The sequence below is a fragment of the Nestor notabilis genome, unplaced genomic scaffold (genome assembly GCF_000696875.1).
Source record: "Nestor notabilis isolate BGI_N333 unplaced genomic scaffold, ASM69687v1 scaffold2639, whole genome shotgun sequence".
Taxonomy (NCBI): Eukaryota; Metazoa; Chordata; class Aves; order Psittaciformes; family Psittacidae; genus Nestor; species Nestor notabilis.
In genome coordinates this window covers 128,990-146,443 of record NW_009942267.1, presented here as the reverse complement: position 1 = coordinate 146,443, position 17,454 = coordinate 128,990, and positions in this window count along the sequence as shown.

The following is a 17,454-nucleotide window of genomic DNA, read 5'->3' as shown; positions in this document are numbered from 1 at the left end:
CAGAAACTTGTACTCTGTGCTTACAGAATAAATATATGTGTATTTAATATGGAAGTACTGCTGACAGCAGGGTTTCCTGCTCTACAGCACTAGGGCGGTGTGTGTGTGGGGAGCTGTATGTTCTTCCTTACTTTTGCTTTCATAAATGAAGTAGAATGTTTGGGGGGGGGGGAGGGGGAACTTGCCAAAGAGTGTGTTAAAAAAATGAATAGAATGTGTGGGGGGGGGGGGGGGGGGAACTTGCCAAAGAGGCAGGAAATCTGAGATTCAATGGTTTAGTTTAAATACATCTTTCCTATTACCGTTTCAAGTAATAATCGGTGTAAACAGAAAGAAGCTTGCATGTGAGTTGTGTTCTGTATGAAAGTGCATGTAGTTTTTTCTGTTGTAACGAAACAACGAAGTTGAATTTAAAGCCCTTCTCTGACATACCTTAATGAAACCATCTCAGGATGTTTTTTGGTTTTTGGGGTTTTTTTTTTTTGGGTGGTTTTTTTTTTTCCCTCCCATGTTGTTTTTCCTGAAGGGGCTTTGCTTAGAGGCTGAATATGGAAGCACCCTGTGAAAAGCAATATAAGGAGAATTCATCTTTTAGGGCTTAGCTGCAAAGTATGCATCTCCTTTCAAGGTTGAAAGGAGGTTACTTGACCATTAATCCAGGTTTCATGCCAAGTGAATCACTTCTAGAGATGCATAGTTTGAAAAAGTCAAATCTTATAACACCACTTGAATTTCAAAAGAGGTATGTTGAGTTATTGACTCCCACATAGTTCAAGTTTGAATGATTGTATTGATACATCTCTTGCAGCCCTTATGAGCAGTAGATGTGATCTGGTTTGTAAGTTGTAGGAAAATAGGCAATTCAGGCTAGAAATGACAGGCTCATAATTTTTTTACTTATAGCATTTAATATGGAGAACAGTGTATTAGGAGATAATGTGTAACCTTAACTTTTTCAATCAGTTGCTGGTTTAGTTCTTATATTTCGACTATGTTTATGGATGGATGTAGGTACATGTATGTTCTTGATGACTTGTCCTGAAAATCAGTTTGAAACATAATGCTGGTTTGTTATGGGTGAAGTTTGAATTGCTAGGAAAAAGCTCAGGTAAGGCACGTGATGGATGCTCTTGTCACCCACGGTTCCAGGAGTGCCCCCAGCTGCTCCTGCAGAGGAAATACCTGATTGCAAGATACAGTGAATTAATGAAAGGACTAGGTGCGTTAAGAGGCTAATCTTGAGGAGCTTATGCTTGCTTTCCTTGTTACCTGGTAGATTTCTAGCCTTTTGAATGTCTGCGGTTTTAAATACCTGTAGTTGCTTTTCCCTTTGTTCTTCCATGTAGTTTTTTTTTTTTCTTTTTTATGGCAATGCCTCTTTACAAATATAATTAGGTGGTTATTTCAATTTAATTCCAAAATTTAAATTAAATTTTAAATATAACATTTAGTTGTTAATGCTAGTTTTCAGATTTTATTTTGCCATTCATATTACTTGACTCTACAATTATTGGATGAGATAATATGCTACAGAGTACTATGTATATCTGTGCAAACTAAATGATGTTCAGATTTCTTAATTGTCACCATTGCAACTTTAGTAAGGCAACTGTCACTGACTGGAAATTCATTTGTTGGGATCTAGTATTTACCACTTTCACCATATGACAGTTTTGTTCTTTTGATTGCATAGCTTGTGGGGTTTTTTATGAACATAATTTCCTTCCACTTAAATCTTCTGGGGTCAGTTGCAAATGGCAGACAGTGTCATCCTCCAGTAATCTCAAGTCAGATTACTTGCAAAGCTTTTGGAATATAGCTTGATGTAAAGAATTGCCCCCAGATATGGAAATAATGTTGCAAAGTGAGCTTTCCCTGGAAGGAGTACTGTGTAACAAAATGGACAACCAACAAGTCTTTTTCCAAACTTCAAGAACTGTTTAACGTGCTGGGAAAGATAGATGTGAATATATTATTATTATCTGGAATTAAAAGCCCAGCAAGGAGATTTGAAGGTATTCAGGAATACTATTTCTTAAATATTTTGTACCCCAGCATTAAAGGGGGTTCCAGTGGACTTTTCTGGATGAAGTATATTTCCCAATGCAGCTTTTATCTCCAGTTGTAGTGAGCAATACCACCCTTCAGTCATGGCCTAGGAGGAGTCCAGATTGTATCTCAGCTTCTTCAGTGGCAGTGCATCAAGCTGCCTGGTTATTTCTTCACATACCATACATTTGCACCCTAGAAGAGCTCTAGTAGTTGGTATTGGCTTCAGTGGGTTTGAAGTCTGAGTTCCTGTTGATAGAGAGGGTTTGAAGTCTGAGTTCCTGTTGATAGAGATGATTCATAGTAAGAGAAACGTACTTGGAGAGTTCCTTAACATACATGCCAAGATGCCTTAACTTGTTATTCCCACTATAATGGGCAATAAAACTCAGAAAATGGACCAGAAGGACCGAGTAGTGGCCTTGGAAACAACATTTTTAGAATGTCTGACAGATCAAAACCAATCTTTTCAGATACAGGGCAGATGATAAACTTTTTAGAACTCAAAAGGCCTGAGTTACCACAGTCTATTTGGACAGTGCTTATGAATAGGCAGCTGGGACCACGTTGGCACCAAGCTAGCTGTAAGAGCAGGCAGAACTGGAATGGACTTTGAGCATTGATGCAGAGAACAAAAAGTGAAGTTTACAGCTGCTCCCTGGGTGGGGTAGATGGGGTGGTATGCCAGTGCCTCTCACATCCATGTATATACAGGAAGAGGAATCTGTAGCTGCGCTCTGTTGGAGATGGCATCTCACTGATGACTGTAGGGACAAAGATTATATGGGTCCATGAAGGCCTGCTGCTTTCTAGTGACTGCCATCACTGCACTGCCCAGCTGGACAAGCCTTGGGCCCTTCAGCAATACCTGGAATATCCAGTGCATGGTCAGAATGCCATTTTGCTGAATACTCTGCACATGAAGTACTGAAGGAGCACATGCCTGCCAAGTGGATTTAGGCCCTAGATTTCCTTTCCTAGAGGGAAAGGGATGGGTGAATGTCCTCTACTGCGTTTTAGTCACCTGGGAGGTTTAATGAAAATTTACATCTCTCTACCTTAATAAACAAAAGTAATTATATCACCTTATGTGTAATTTAGTGAGTAATCTAGATTAAGAAGATAACTTTGAGAGAAAGAGTTTGAGATTACAGGAAGCTTGTTAAAGTGCTATTATGTTTTGAGTTTGGTGGGTTTTTTTTCCTTTGGCTTATCATAGATAATGCAGCAAACAAATGTAATGTTCCCGATGGCCAGAAGTGAGAAAAAAAATAATGGATACACTGGGCATTTAACCAGTGAAACAGAATGGCTTTTCCCAGAATAAGTTAACTGGCATTATTAAAGCAGCTATATTAAAAATAATTCATAAAAATGATTTCTGTATTTGTTTGAGAAGGTAGTCAGCTGTAATACCACATTGTGTAGAACAGAAGATGACTCTGTTGTATTGATAATAATGCAGGGACCACCTGTATAATCCATATGATCTGAAATACGTGACAATCTGTTTCACCTACCTGCATTGCAGTTTTACTAAGACTTGACTTTAAATGCAGCTTTTCCTATCTGCCTTGAATGCTGAGGATAAGGAATCGGAAGCCAGTTATTTGTTTCTCTGCCTTTTGAGTGTCAGCCTACAAAAATATGCATTTCTCTTGTAAGAAAGTTAGCAGTGAAGGCAGTCTGTGCAGCTCTGTAAACTGAAAGTTGTACTTTTGCCAGATTCTGACTAATAGAAGTTTGCATGCTGATATTTTCACAGTAGCTAGGTATGTTGCTGTTAGCCTTAAAATAACTGTTGAAAAATGATCACCCATCTCACTGCTTTACCTAATAGAATTTCAGGGCTGTAAGGGGAGGGCACGGTTGCTTGCTGTCGCAGTTCTCCTCAGCTGAAATGGAATGTTGGAGACAAATGACTTGTCAAGACAAAATGCACTCACAAAAGTAGAGTTAAAAGCCATGCAAGTCAAAAAGCAAGAAGACAGAGGTAATGCAGTTGTTTCTAGTTCAGGATCTGAATTACCGCAGGACTTTTTGAATAAGTAATAGCAGCAGCAATTATGATTGCATCTTTGGTCCTGCTACTCCAGCAGATATATTTAATCACTTCTGATAGGGTTTCACAGAGTGCAAGAGATTAAAGTGGTCATTTTAGAAATTGCAAAGACAGAAGCGAAGGATTAGAAGGCAGCGAGGGGCATTATTTCTCACTGACCTGATAAACTTGGGTGTGGGTTTGTTCAGGTTTTTTTAAGGAGTTACTAGGTTTTGTACCTCTTTGCTGCTAGTTCCAGTTGGTAATAGCTGCTATCCTGCTAATAGAACTTCATGGTAATTTGGCTCTTAAAAATTGCTTCTGTCCCACCTCTTTAAGGCATTGGAGCATCGTATCCATGGCCAAAATAGTTTGAATGCTGTCAATTGAAGCACTGTCATCATGTGTTTTGTGAATCAAATGCAAATTCAGATCTGTAAAGGTTTTTAATCTTTTGTGTGTTGCTTTGTGAAAAGAAGATTATTTGACCCAATGCTCAAAATACAGTAAACAAGAATAAATAACGCTAATAGTAAAGTATGTGGACAGCACCAAGTGTATCCTAATGATAAAGTGATTAGATTATAGAGAAAAGTGAACTACCTCATTTTCTTGTCCCTTGCCCTTTCCTCTTACCTTTCTCACTGCTGCTTTTCTGCATTTTTTATTGAAGGCACCAATGTTGTCTTCTTTTCATAATTCACATTGTAGTAAGATGCACAACAGTAGTACAGTGACTTAGATTCCTCTTAAAGATAGGTTGTAAATTCTGTTCAGTATAACTCACTGTATTGCTTTCTGGCTAAAAAAAAAAATAAATATAGCAATGAGTGTAGAAGTTACTAGAGAGGGTACACTTAGGAATGCATATTTAGGAATATTAATCTGTGAGTTTATTCTACTCTGAAGAATTCTGAACAGATGTTGCTAAGAAAATAGGAATTTTACAGATATTTGTCTAGCGTTTTAAACAGCTGAGGATCAAATGCTGTACTTCAGTGTATGAGTGACAACTAGGAACTTAAGCATCTGAACTCAGGGCTTCTTTACTGATGTTTCTGGCCTCCAACAGGTTACTTAACTTTTCTGAATCTAATCCTACGCAGAAATTGTTGTATTTATTCAGAATCAGTCTGACTGTAATTCTGTCACCAGTACTCTTTTTTACTAAATGTTATGGAGAAAGGTGCCGAAGTCCTTGTTCGTGTGTGAAGTATTCAGTCCATAACAATATATTCTTACTCACTTAGAATAGAAAGATGGCTTAAGCACAAAAGTACGTATATTTTCCAAACCCACACTTTTAATATTAATATTTCATGAATAGGTTGTTGTAAAACATTTTCTCCATTGTAAAAGGAAAATAAACTTTTTGACACTCACTATCTCTGTGAAACTGTTATAGACTGAGGCATTTGGGAAATAAAAATTCTAAGTTTTTAGCTGCTTGATTATTTAAAAAGATGTTTAATGTTAATTTTGTTTTCATGGTGTCCTAAAACTAAAAGGAGTTTATGCTGCAGGGCACAGTATTAACTGTAGATGTGCAGAATAAGTGATAAAGCCATGTTTAAAAGCAGATAGAGGAAGAGACAGCTAACTTTTGCTGATATGACACTGTGTTACTGCTAAGTTTGTACCTTTGTTGTTGGAGTTACTCATATCCCTAAAGGTTAAATGGCTGAAACATCTGAAATAAATGTGAAATGAATGGAAGCAAATACCCAATTAAAGGTATTGTGTCAGGTCAGAATTTAGCATCTGAATGTCACACAACTTGCTAGAAATGACTATGTCTTATGGTTTCTGACAAACCTGACTGCACAGGCTGCCAAGAAAATAGCCTCTAAGATAGAGAATGGCAAATTCATGTGATCTGAAGGTCCTCGGGCAGGTTTTTTTTTGGTTTTTTTTTTTGGGGTTTTTTTTTTTTTTTTTTTGTTGTAAAGGCAATGGCAACATTGTAATCTGGGTCATTTCCAGTTTTAATCAAACTTTTTTGCTTCCCCACAGTAAGTAGGAGTCATGCCAAAGTCAGTTTGCGTGGAGATGTGGATAAACAAATGTTTGTCATGCTGCCCTCTCATCCGGTGTGCTGGACCTCTATCAAAAAAATCGTTTGCTGACAAGAAGTTGAATCAGCTGGCAGTCATTGCGCTGGGAAGGGAGGTGGGAGGAAGAGCAGCGTTTAATTAACAATGGAAATGGAAATTCACAGCAGGGGAGCATAGAGAGTTGTTTAATGTCATCCTTAAAAGCAGAGGTATAGCGAAAGAAACTTGCGCAGGCTAAGTGCTCCTTCTAGGCTGAATCCTACGAAGAGCTACATGTTCCTAGTTAGGAAATATGCTTAATTTAGGAGTCAGCCATACTGCAGATCTTAATGCAACCCTTGAAGATGGGTGACATGCTGAGAGCTGTGCAGCTGAAATCAGAGCGCTCTCTGTCTAGCGGGATGAAACGTACTCCTTGAATTAAACCCTGGTACTTCACACGCTGAAAGGTTCATTTTCAGTGTGTGAAGTATATGCCTCTTTGGCCCTGTGTTGAAGGTGTATATCTGAGGGAGCAATCATCCTTATTTCTACAAAGTCATATAGTTAATATAGCAAATATTGGAAGATGAAATAGCCTTCTTTTGCTTGAATGATACAATTTTTTTTTTTAAATATTTGAAAGTAAAATGTACATTTTGGGGAAAAAAAGAAAAAAAAGAATTAGTGAATTGAAAGCATATATGCAATGAATTTTGGGAAGATTAGTCCTTATGCCACTGGATACACTTCTTGGGAGCCATGAGCAGAGCCTGCATATATATATATATGTATTTGTAAGGAAGAGGATGAGAAGATTCTGTGCAGCCATGGCAATCCTGACATTCATCTTATCCCCACATAATGAAATTTGAACACAATGTGTTTTTTCTCAGAAGTCATTCATTAATTTAGTATTTAGTCCTAGAAGATATTTTACTTGACCCTTTGTGCTGCTTTCTTGCAGAAGGTACCAAGTGCAAGCTTGTTTTGGAGACTTTACATTGAGATTAACTGGCTTGTGTTTTTTAGTCTCTCCTTGAAGTACAGGTGATACCCAGTGTTACAAGGTGTTTCACAATGCAAAAGTTAGACAGATGAGGGAAATGTTCTGGTTTAATTTTGCGCTAATAATTTAATTCCATCAATCTAGATTTGGTATTGCTAATGAGGAAATTGCGTGGTTAGACAGCTGATGTCTTCTTAGATGATATATAACTCTTACCTCAACCCATCAATCTCTGTCATTGTCTGTCTTAACAAGGAAAATATGTATCATTGTGTCTCTGTGGACATTGTGAGAAAGATGGAGGCAGGCTAGAATCCAGTTTCTCTGCTGTCCCTGGAGGTGGCTTCCATGGTTAAGCAACTAGTTACTTTCCTGAGTTTGTGAGTTTTTAAGTGGCCTTCCTGTCATCTGACTAATAAATATAGTAATAACTTCAGGAAATTTGACTTGCTCTAATTGTTGAAAATAGAAGGAAATGGGATTCTTAAGATTCTGAAGTAATTATATATATATATATATATAGCAAGTTCTAAATCCCTCTGCTCTGCCAAAGCTTTTTAATACAGCCAGGAACTGATCCAAAGCTTAAATCTGGATAAGCAAAAAAAAAAAAAAAAGCTTTAAAAGCAAGTCTGCCATGTAAAGATAGGATGCTTATGCTCTTTGTGCTCTCTGTACAAATGTGTATCTATAAAAAAAAAACCCCGGATCACTTCTTTTTAAATTAAGTATGAGTAGTATCTACTGTGTTTCTCAGAATTCTGTCGTTTCAAGTTGTAATTTTGAATTTAAAGAATATGTCAACAATTTTTATGGGTCATTGAATTGAAATAAAATGTAGCAAGCTTTTGAACTGGAGGTCTTTGGCATGCGAGGTGAGTACTAGTACAAAAATATGAAAGACAAATATTTGGGAAAGTATGTTGAAAGGCATGTGAGCCCCTAGGTGTGAAGCACTTTAAACATTAACCTGAAAAAGTAGTCATGGCTTCCTCTTGGGTTTTATGTTCTGATTTTTATTTTTATTTTTGTGCCATTTGACAAGATGGACAGTTGGAAGTTTTAATAATTTGAGAGAAAGTGGAAAATTTCTCAGCAAGGGGGGGTGGTGGTTTTGCCACAGATTTATTAAAATACCATGGTTATGTAGCTCTTGAATGAACAGGGTGTTCTATTGCCTTTGGTTATAGAAAGTAGCTTGCACCTTTTTTCTTGCCTTTTCATTTGTGAGGAGGCATCTTACAGAGTGGGGAAATGCTGTCTTTGAGCATTTTTAGGTATTGCTAGTTTAATCAAGCAGAATATGTCAAGTACAATGCTGCTATAGCCTGAATTGAATTACATGGATGTGTATCAGTTCAGTACCTAAAGATGAATTTTAATATTGTGGAAGGTATGTAGAGTCCTCTGATCATTGATTCTGACATTTATTGATGCTGCTTCTAATGACAAAGGTGGCATGTGTTACAGACAATGGAATTGCATCCTGTTAGTTCGAAAACAAATCAAACCCAAACATACCCACAAACAGCCTTGGAAGCCAGACAAATGCTACTAGATATTATTATTGATACTGTTATTATTATTATTACAATATTTGTAAAAGTGAGGAATTATGAATGGGTCAGATGATTTCTCCTCTCTTCACAGTTGTATGTTTTCTTGTGATAACATGCCATGCATACCAGATCTCATGTTTACACATCTGAGCTAATGTTTTAAGAACTTCACTGGGGAGTCATGTGTGTCCATAGATGAAGTCGGCTTCACAGCAGATATTTTTTTCCTGAAGCCAGTGTGTCAGTGACGTGCCTGTTGTATGTTTTATTAAAAATCAGAACAAAATAAAAATCTTACATCAGGTACAATAAATTAGAATTATTTGTAACTAATATATTTTGAATAATTTTTCACGGGGAATTTTCAGATTAAACGGTGTACTTCAAGATTCATTTCCTTTTTGGTACTTATTTTCTGCAGTGTCTGCTAATAAACCCAGAGGATTTGCTTGGAGGGAGTTTTCCTTACGTTGGAATACTTGAAGTTCAGTTTTGCCTAGACATCACTCCTTTTACCAAACAAGGGACCCTTATTCTTTGCCAGGATAAACAAACACACCCCATTAAAGTTGGGGGCCATGGCACTTTTACTAGTGGAAGATGGGGGTCCTAAGTGTGTTCGCTTTTTTTAATTCACTTTGCTGTTACTGCCTGTGTTGTTAGTAAATTTACTTTGCCACATACTGTCTTTCCTTCATCTAATGCCATGGTAGTTACAGATGTCTTTTCTAGTAAGAAGCAGAGGAGGTGAGCTCTAGGACATCTTTCTTATTTTCCAGCCTGTCCTTTACTTAATTGATTTTGAAGATAGATCCATGCATTTAGTCTTATGCTGCTTCTCAGCTTTCATTTCTTAATTTCAAAGAGACTGGAGGAAACAAATATTGAAACATAGGAAGGAGGACTATACAAAAGGCAGCTGCTGATACTATTGAAACTGTCTTTGAGCATGGCTGAAGACAGGTCTCGCATCCTTGCTAGTGCTGAAAACAGACCAGATTTCAAATCACTGTTGCATGTAATCACTCCCTGTCTTTGCTGTGGTGTGTTTTTCCTGTTTGTGAGGGATGGTGGAGCTCTTTACTTTGCAATGTTTTGAAGTAGGACCTGTTTTTCTAGTTCTTCTGGTAAGTAAAATCTAGCATGCTTCTAAAATAACTCAAATAAAAAGCGCTTCTGTCTATTGATTTATTAATGCATGAAAAAACTTGCTATTGTTAGTAATGGCGGATAGCTTTATAGGTCCTTACTTTTAAGGTCAGATACTGAAAGTTGCAAATGGATGAAAGGAAAGATTTTTTTTTTAGCAATGAAGTAAAATTTCTAAGTCTGAAGGAAGTTTGAGGATAAGAATACAAATCAGTTACAGAATGAAATAGGAGCTGGTACGTGTAACAAGATAAGAAACAAAACAGATTCTGTCTGTTGTCACAGGTATTACTCATAATCTTCATAATGTAGAGATGAAACTCGGTATTTTTAGTGTATCTGAAATAACCATTGTATTATTTCAGTATTTTGCTGAACTCATTTTTACCATTTCATCCAAATGATTTCCTACTTAGCACAAAGTGCAATGTTAATTCACAAATTATACTTTTCCTATTAGATTTTTATGCATTAGTGACGTGTTTTCTCTAATTTAGTGTGTTTGGCACCTATAGTATCAAGAAAATAAATTGTCAGCTTGCTTTGGGGAGGGGAAAAGGAAAAAATAATAAAGTCTTTATTTTTCAAAATAATAGTCTTTATTTTCTGATTTTAGGGTCTACTTATAGTGTGCTGTCCATAATGCCTTCTGATTCTGAAAGCAGCAGTTCTCTGAGTAGCATTGGTGAGTAAAATATTAATCTTTGATTAATTAATGAGTGTGTCTTTTGGGAGCTGGGAGAACCAGATTTTAAGGTTGCCTTTGGGAAGGCTACACAGATTCTGGTCATAAAACCAAAGTAGTTGAACTATAATGTGTAATCATGCATCTTCATCGGCAATAGGTATACCCATTTCGTGTGGTGCAAGTTAAATCTTTTCACAGCTGTATGCAGTTGTTGCCAATAAAATCTGTTGCAGATGTGAAAATAGTAGTCAGAGTCAAAAACATCATAGAAATTAAAAATATTATTAGCTAAGGTCATAGCCTTTTAAACTTTAACATGTGCCTGTAAGCTGCAACCCTCTTTTTTTTTTTTTTCACTGCATGCAATGAATTGCTTTACTTTCTCTGTTTTTAAAGTCATTGTGAAAGTCAAAACATTATAAAAAAATTGTACGTAAAAGAAATGTGGACAAAACACCTCTAACAACAAGCTGTATTAGCTGTCAGCTTTTCTCTTCTTTATGTAAACAATTCTACTGCGAAATCTATGTAAAAGTTATTTGCCTCGGATTGGGTATGTAGGCTCTTGCATATTTAAAGTTCCAGTGTTGTGTCAGGCATCTGTAGACTATCCTGACAGCACCAGGCAAGTCAGTTATCTGTTTAAGGATGTGAGTAGACATCTGTTGCAGTCATCGAGTTGAACTTTTAACTCCAGCATGCAGGAACAAGATTTTAGGGTTGTCTGAACTATTAGCTGAAAATGCGGGAAGCTGTGACATGTTAGCTTGATTTTTATCAAGATCACACTTGTATGCTATTACCTGAAGGAAGAGTACGATTTAATTTGCTATGAATAAATTGGGTCTAGAAATAGGAAGAAAAAAAGCTCCTTAACTTTTAGGACAATCAGACTCAAAGAGTAGCCTTCCAAAGAAAGAAGTTGTTCTAAGATAAAATCCAGTAAGTTTGTGGAATAATTGGATGAAGATAGGAGGTCATAAAGGTGGTACTTTAAAGTTCCATGTTCCTGATTCCTAAAGGAAAAGGTTCACTTCACACCCCACATCCTCCCCTTCCCCTTCCCAATGTTTGTAACTTTTTGATGCAGTATATGACCTTTCGTAATTTTCTAAATAAAAGTAGGTAGATGAACAGCTAGTATTTGCCATCACAAAGAGAAATTTTGCTTTAACAGTAACCACTTGCAAGTACAGATACATGGCTCCTGTTGTATTGATTTCCTGTAGCTTAGTGCCTTATGCAAGTGCAGGATCCCTCTTTCTGAACACTTTTATTTAGAATTTGGTATGTTACTTCTGAGACATCCGTTATTCCCATCATTATATATGAGTCAGAACTGAATTCTTTCTAAACAATGTTCTGCTCATGTTTTAAAATATTGAAGTGCATATTGAATTCTGATCTTTGTATTTTACCTAAAGAGCTGCCCTTGGAAGTGTTTTATGTCTTTGGTGCTTGCAGCGATCAAAGTTATTTATGACCTAAAAATTAAGTGACCAGCTATTAAAACTTGTGATCTAGTATTCTCCATGGTTTTATTTTATTCGATGATTGAAGTGAGTTAGGTATTTAATATTTAATGCCTTAACAGCCAGAGGAATTCTTTGTTTGAAGTTGGCATGTTTGTTTTATAATCTGGTTATACACTTGTTATTAATGAGTATAATTTTTTCCCCCCAATCATTTTCTCTCCTTCACATCTGGTTTTGCAAGAGAGAATATTTTTGATGTGATCCAGTATCAACAGCAAAATTTCTTTGCCTAATAATGAACATACCCTAATAGACATGTTTGCAAGTCACTTCAAAGTTACAGTCAGATTATTTTAGTGCTGACTGATTTTGCTGAATGACAGACCATCATAACTGAAACTGTTTGCATGCCAGCTCCCCGAAGGCTTCATATGACTTCTTTGAATGGAATCCCAACAAATACTGAGTTGCTATAGTGTTTCAGGAGTTTCACATACATCTTGCCCCTGCTCCATCCCTATCTCATTGGAATGTATTTTCACCAGGGTAATTCTCTCCAGTGGAAATGGTAAATTTAGCCTGTGAAATGAATGCATCAGTGAAAAAAGATAAATAGCTCATGATTTGGAGGTAATGTAAGCTTTGGAATATGTTCAGTTTAATATTGATATTTATATGTACAGACATACATATAGGAATATTTTAATTTCCCCACTCACACAGATCTTCTGCATGGTGCAGATAAGGGATCTATTTTATTATTCCTGAGTTCTAAACACTGGTTTTTGTTAATATTAAATACTTTTTTAATTTCTGGCCTACCTTGCTTCTGTTTGTCAAGTTGCTCAGATTCACATTATAAACATATGACCTTTCAGAAGAATGAGAAAAGTATCGGGGCCGCTAAATAAGCCCAGATAAAGAAGCAAAGAGTAAATCTTAGCATCTTGTAATTAGGAGAGATAATAAAATCATTTGTAGTCTTTGGACTCCATAAAAGTAACTAGAGATGGGTATGTCCATGTGCTTCATCTTCCTAACATTAATCACCCTAGCTGTTGTTGGAGATGGCTGCTGCTGAAATGCTTCCAAAGTAAGCCAGGATGATGTGAAATTGAAATGCTTCTGTATGTTCTAACCTATCCAAGTTTTGGAGTTAATTTTTGAAACTGATGTATATAACAGTGGTCTTTTTGTCTGGAAAAAAGACCCTGACATAAGAACTGAGCTTGAGTAGTACAAAGGCAACTGTTTTTTAAAAGGTGATTCTAAGAAAATATGGGCTCAGTCTCAGTCAAATAAATAAAACATGGTGTTAGGATTTGGAAAGGAAGAGGGAAAGATGACAGAACATTTTATCACTGTGTAAACTTACGGTGTGCCCCAGTATTTGTAGTTCTGATTCTCTCATTGAAGGAGAAGAGGGCAGCAGGCATGCAGAGCGGAGGTACGGATGAACATCTGTGGAGCAGCTTCTGTAAATGGAACAACTGGATACGCTGGGGTTATCTCAGTCTTCAATAGTGTCATAGTCCTCATATAAGAGGAGAACAAGGAGTAATGTAACTTGCATAACATGACTCGTAGAAGAGTTTAGGGCTAGTCTATTCTCAGTATTGTGTTGTCATTCAAGCTTTATTCCTGTTTCCTTGACTAGATGGACTTGCAGGGCATAAGGGATGCAACAAGAATGAACTTCCAGCCTCATCTGCATGTGATAGAATAAGCAGTTGAGTGGAAGCCAGTTTTCCTACCTATGTAGCAGCCTTGGAGAAGAAACTCCACTTCGCAGGTTTATCTGTCTTGACCACAGGTGTATCTGCCTTTTTTCTTCTGTGTCTATATGTAAATAAAAATACAGTCATTGCTCTTTACAGGTTTTTCTCTCTTTTTTTTTTTTTTTTTTCCTTTTCCTCACCATTCAAAATCAGTTTAGATGGCAATATTTTCTTTTTTCCCCTAATGCTTTCTTCCTTTTTGTTTCCCTTGTATTAAGAAAGGTCATGCTATGTGTGTAAAATGGGTAGCTTTGATGGTAGTGAGGGCAAATACTCAGTTATTTCCACAAGAGGTACAATATAAACTGCTGTAATCCCTCCATCCCACCATTGTGCTTCAGCTCCACCTTCTTCACTCCAAAGGAAAACAAATACTCATTAAATTGTCATGTGCTCTCTGTATTTCCTTTCTCTGCTCTTGAGTAATGACAAAGATTTTTGTGTGTAAATAGAAGCATCCTGCATCTGCCCACTCCCAGGGTCCGGCAGACTCTCTGAATGGAGCTACAATCCCACATCTCTGACATCAGAATAATTATTTATGGAGATTCAGTGCCTGGTGTGCCAAGCATGGAACAACAGTGTCGCTTAGGATAGAAACCAGTAACACAGCTGTATGTGACAGTCACTGGCTAGTCTCCCACTTGACTGGTCATGATAACAGAGAGGAAAACAACGCAGAGTAAAGACCCCCTTTGGAGAGGGGAAAAAAAAAAGTGCCAGTTTGTATAGTGCACTCAGTCATCTGACATTTATAATTCTGAAGATAAATGTTCACCAAGCAGTGAACTGAACTTAAATGACATAGTCCTGGCCAACTGGCTCTAGGTGGTCGTGCTTGAACCAGGAGGGTTGGGCCAGATGTTCTTTCTGAATTCCAACAGATAATTTGCTGGACTTGTAGGGCAAGATGGAAGGCCTGTGTTCTGAAAGATTATCTGTAGAAAATGATGTATCAGCCAGGTATCTTATGTAATACTGCCGTTCGAAATCAAATTTCTTTGCTATGGAGCGTAGTAGCAGAACATCCTTGTTAGTTTCTGTGCATTTCTTGGTTGTCTACTTCCAATTCCCATCTCTTTTGTTTACACTTTTCTTTCTCTTTTCTTCCAAAATAAGTCTTCCATCCTTTTCACAGTAGCTGTGTAAGTTACTGTTCTGGTTCATGTCACCTAAAAAAAGCCTCTGTGAATTGACTTAGATGGTATGTTTCAAGACTTTTGATACCAATACTACTTTTACAGCCTCCAGTAAGGCATTACTGACCTAAGCAGTATGGTGCCATGACAGGATTATAGTTTCTAGAATTGAGCCATTTTTTACCTACCCTAGTACCATAATGAAACTTCAGAGTTTTCCTTCAGTGCTTTAAAAATGTGATTTTTAACTCCCTTCTTGAATGTACTTTTTCGACTTATTTATTTATTTTCTCTTGAGAGAGAGAGATATTGTTTAGTAGAAACTAGCAGTTTGCACGCAGGAGTCAGGCTGTGGCTCTGAGCATAGCCTCTGTTACGTTTTTCATGACGAGTTTTTAACAGAAAGGCATTGCATACTCTTCCACTCTTTAAAAATGTACTGGGATCCTAATGAGAGGTTTTGGAGTGGAAAAGGCCTTCTGTCTTTCCACATGTATAATTTCCTTCTTTCCATTTTCTCTTTTCATTGTTTTGATTATAGCTATCAATCTTGTATCCTCTTCACTCCACATTGCATATCACCACCTTTATCTTTTAACTTTTAAGAGACTAGTATTGTTCCAGCTGTTCAGTTCTTTGCAAATGGTATCGCGTTTTCAGTCAAAAGTGTTTTTAATTCCTTTTCATTGTTCATATCTCATTACCGCCTTTTCCTATGGAATTTACGTACCAGTCTGTAACAAACACTGCTATTGTCACTACAGTTTTACACTGCAGTCATGAGATGATGATGTATCTATCCTCACCAAGTTTGTCCAACTTTGACTTGAACTGACAGTATTTCCTTGCTTAACGCTTAGTTTATCAGCCTGACAGCCTATTTACAGGTAGTTTTTATCTAATTGCAATTCAGGTTACTCAATCTGAGAGCCTTAATTCTTAATCCAGAGCAAAACATTAACCCCCCCCATCAGATAATAATTCCTTCCCAGCAATGTGCAAGTCTTTCATTCCCCATTGTCATGTTGCCTGTTCTGACAACTGTCCTTTTATATTGTTGTGATTTCAGTTTATTGCTTCACACATTCTACAGCTGTGTATAATAAAGTAATTGTTTCCACTGTTCATAGGAAGTGCTCAGTTGCAGGTGTGGTTTATGACACTTTTTCAAAGCTTTATCCGACTCTTTATCCGACAGAGTGATTTAATTCTTTTCCCCTGATAGCCTATAGGAATCTTTTGTATTTTTTTCCTTTTTAACTAACATAAAATTTATACTTAGTAAGATATCTCACCAGCTAACACACAGGAAACACGTAACAATATTACACCTGCTGAAAGGCCACAAATGAATGAGAAAAGGTACTAGGAACACTACCAGTACACCACATCAGAATGCTTTTCTGTGCTGCAGTGATTGCTTTCAGTGTTCCATCTCCTTGCCAGTTAGTGTCTCTATTCAGAAGTAATTATCTTATAAAATTTGGCCTCATTAATTGAATTAAATCTTTCTAAAATACATTTATTTCCCATGTAATTTTCTTGTCCTCTGACCTGAATAATATCTCTTTAGTTTGCTAAAACAAGACTTTCAAGTTAGGAAATAAACACCTTGTTCCGCAAACTTAAAGGAACTTCACTGTCTTTCTGTGTTATTCTGTTCATGAATCATGTAGATGTCTCTGTGATTGATCTTTAACCTCTTTATGTAATTTTTGGTGTGTTTATTAGTCAACCATCTTAAGTAATAAGCACTCTGATTAGCTTTAATGCATTATCACTGATTTCTGTGGTGTCCATTTCCAGGCAATTGTGGGTTGACATGTAGTCATGCACAGTGTTCTTTCAACTCCTGTCACTTAAGAGGAACCCAAGAATTATTCAGTGGCTGTGATGCCCTCGTTTAAAAACAACAACAGTAAGAACAAAAAAGTTAACTTTGCTGATGTATACTGATAAAGTAGGGTTTTTTTAACATTTCCTGTAATTAATCAGTTTGACTTACTTCTTGGTCTCTGAAGGCTTCTGCATACAAAGGGCTTGCGAACCACTAATAGATAGATGACCACTTCATGGTATTTTATTTGCTGTAATATCTTAACATTTGGCAGTTCTGTGGAGGAATTTCTGAAGGTTTGGTTGGTCTATAATGATTTGAATGGAAATACAGTGTGTGTGAATATCCATCTCCAGACAGCATGTCTGGAACGTGGTGTCTTTTACTACTCCCTGAGGTCCTTTTCAGTCTGTGCATTCAGGAAATCCTTCTGGTGTCAACAGTTTTCTTTTAGGGCTGTAAAACAGTATGGTGAGACAATGCTCACAACTCCTCTGCAGGAGATGTGAAGGAACGCATGCTGGTGGAATCTTGGTTGATGTTCAACAGTTAACCCTAGTCATTGCCTCCTTTGGTTCTGCTTGGACTCTTTTTTGTCTAGGTTATGCTTTCAATGTGTGGTTGTAAGCCTGATAAATGTAGGGTTTGAGCTTTCCGACCAGGTAGCTTCTGAATATTCCAACCCAGAAGCTTCAGC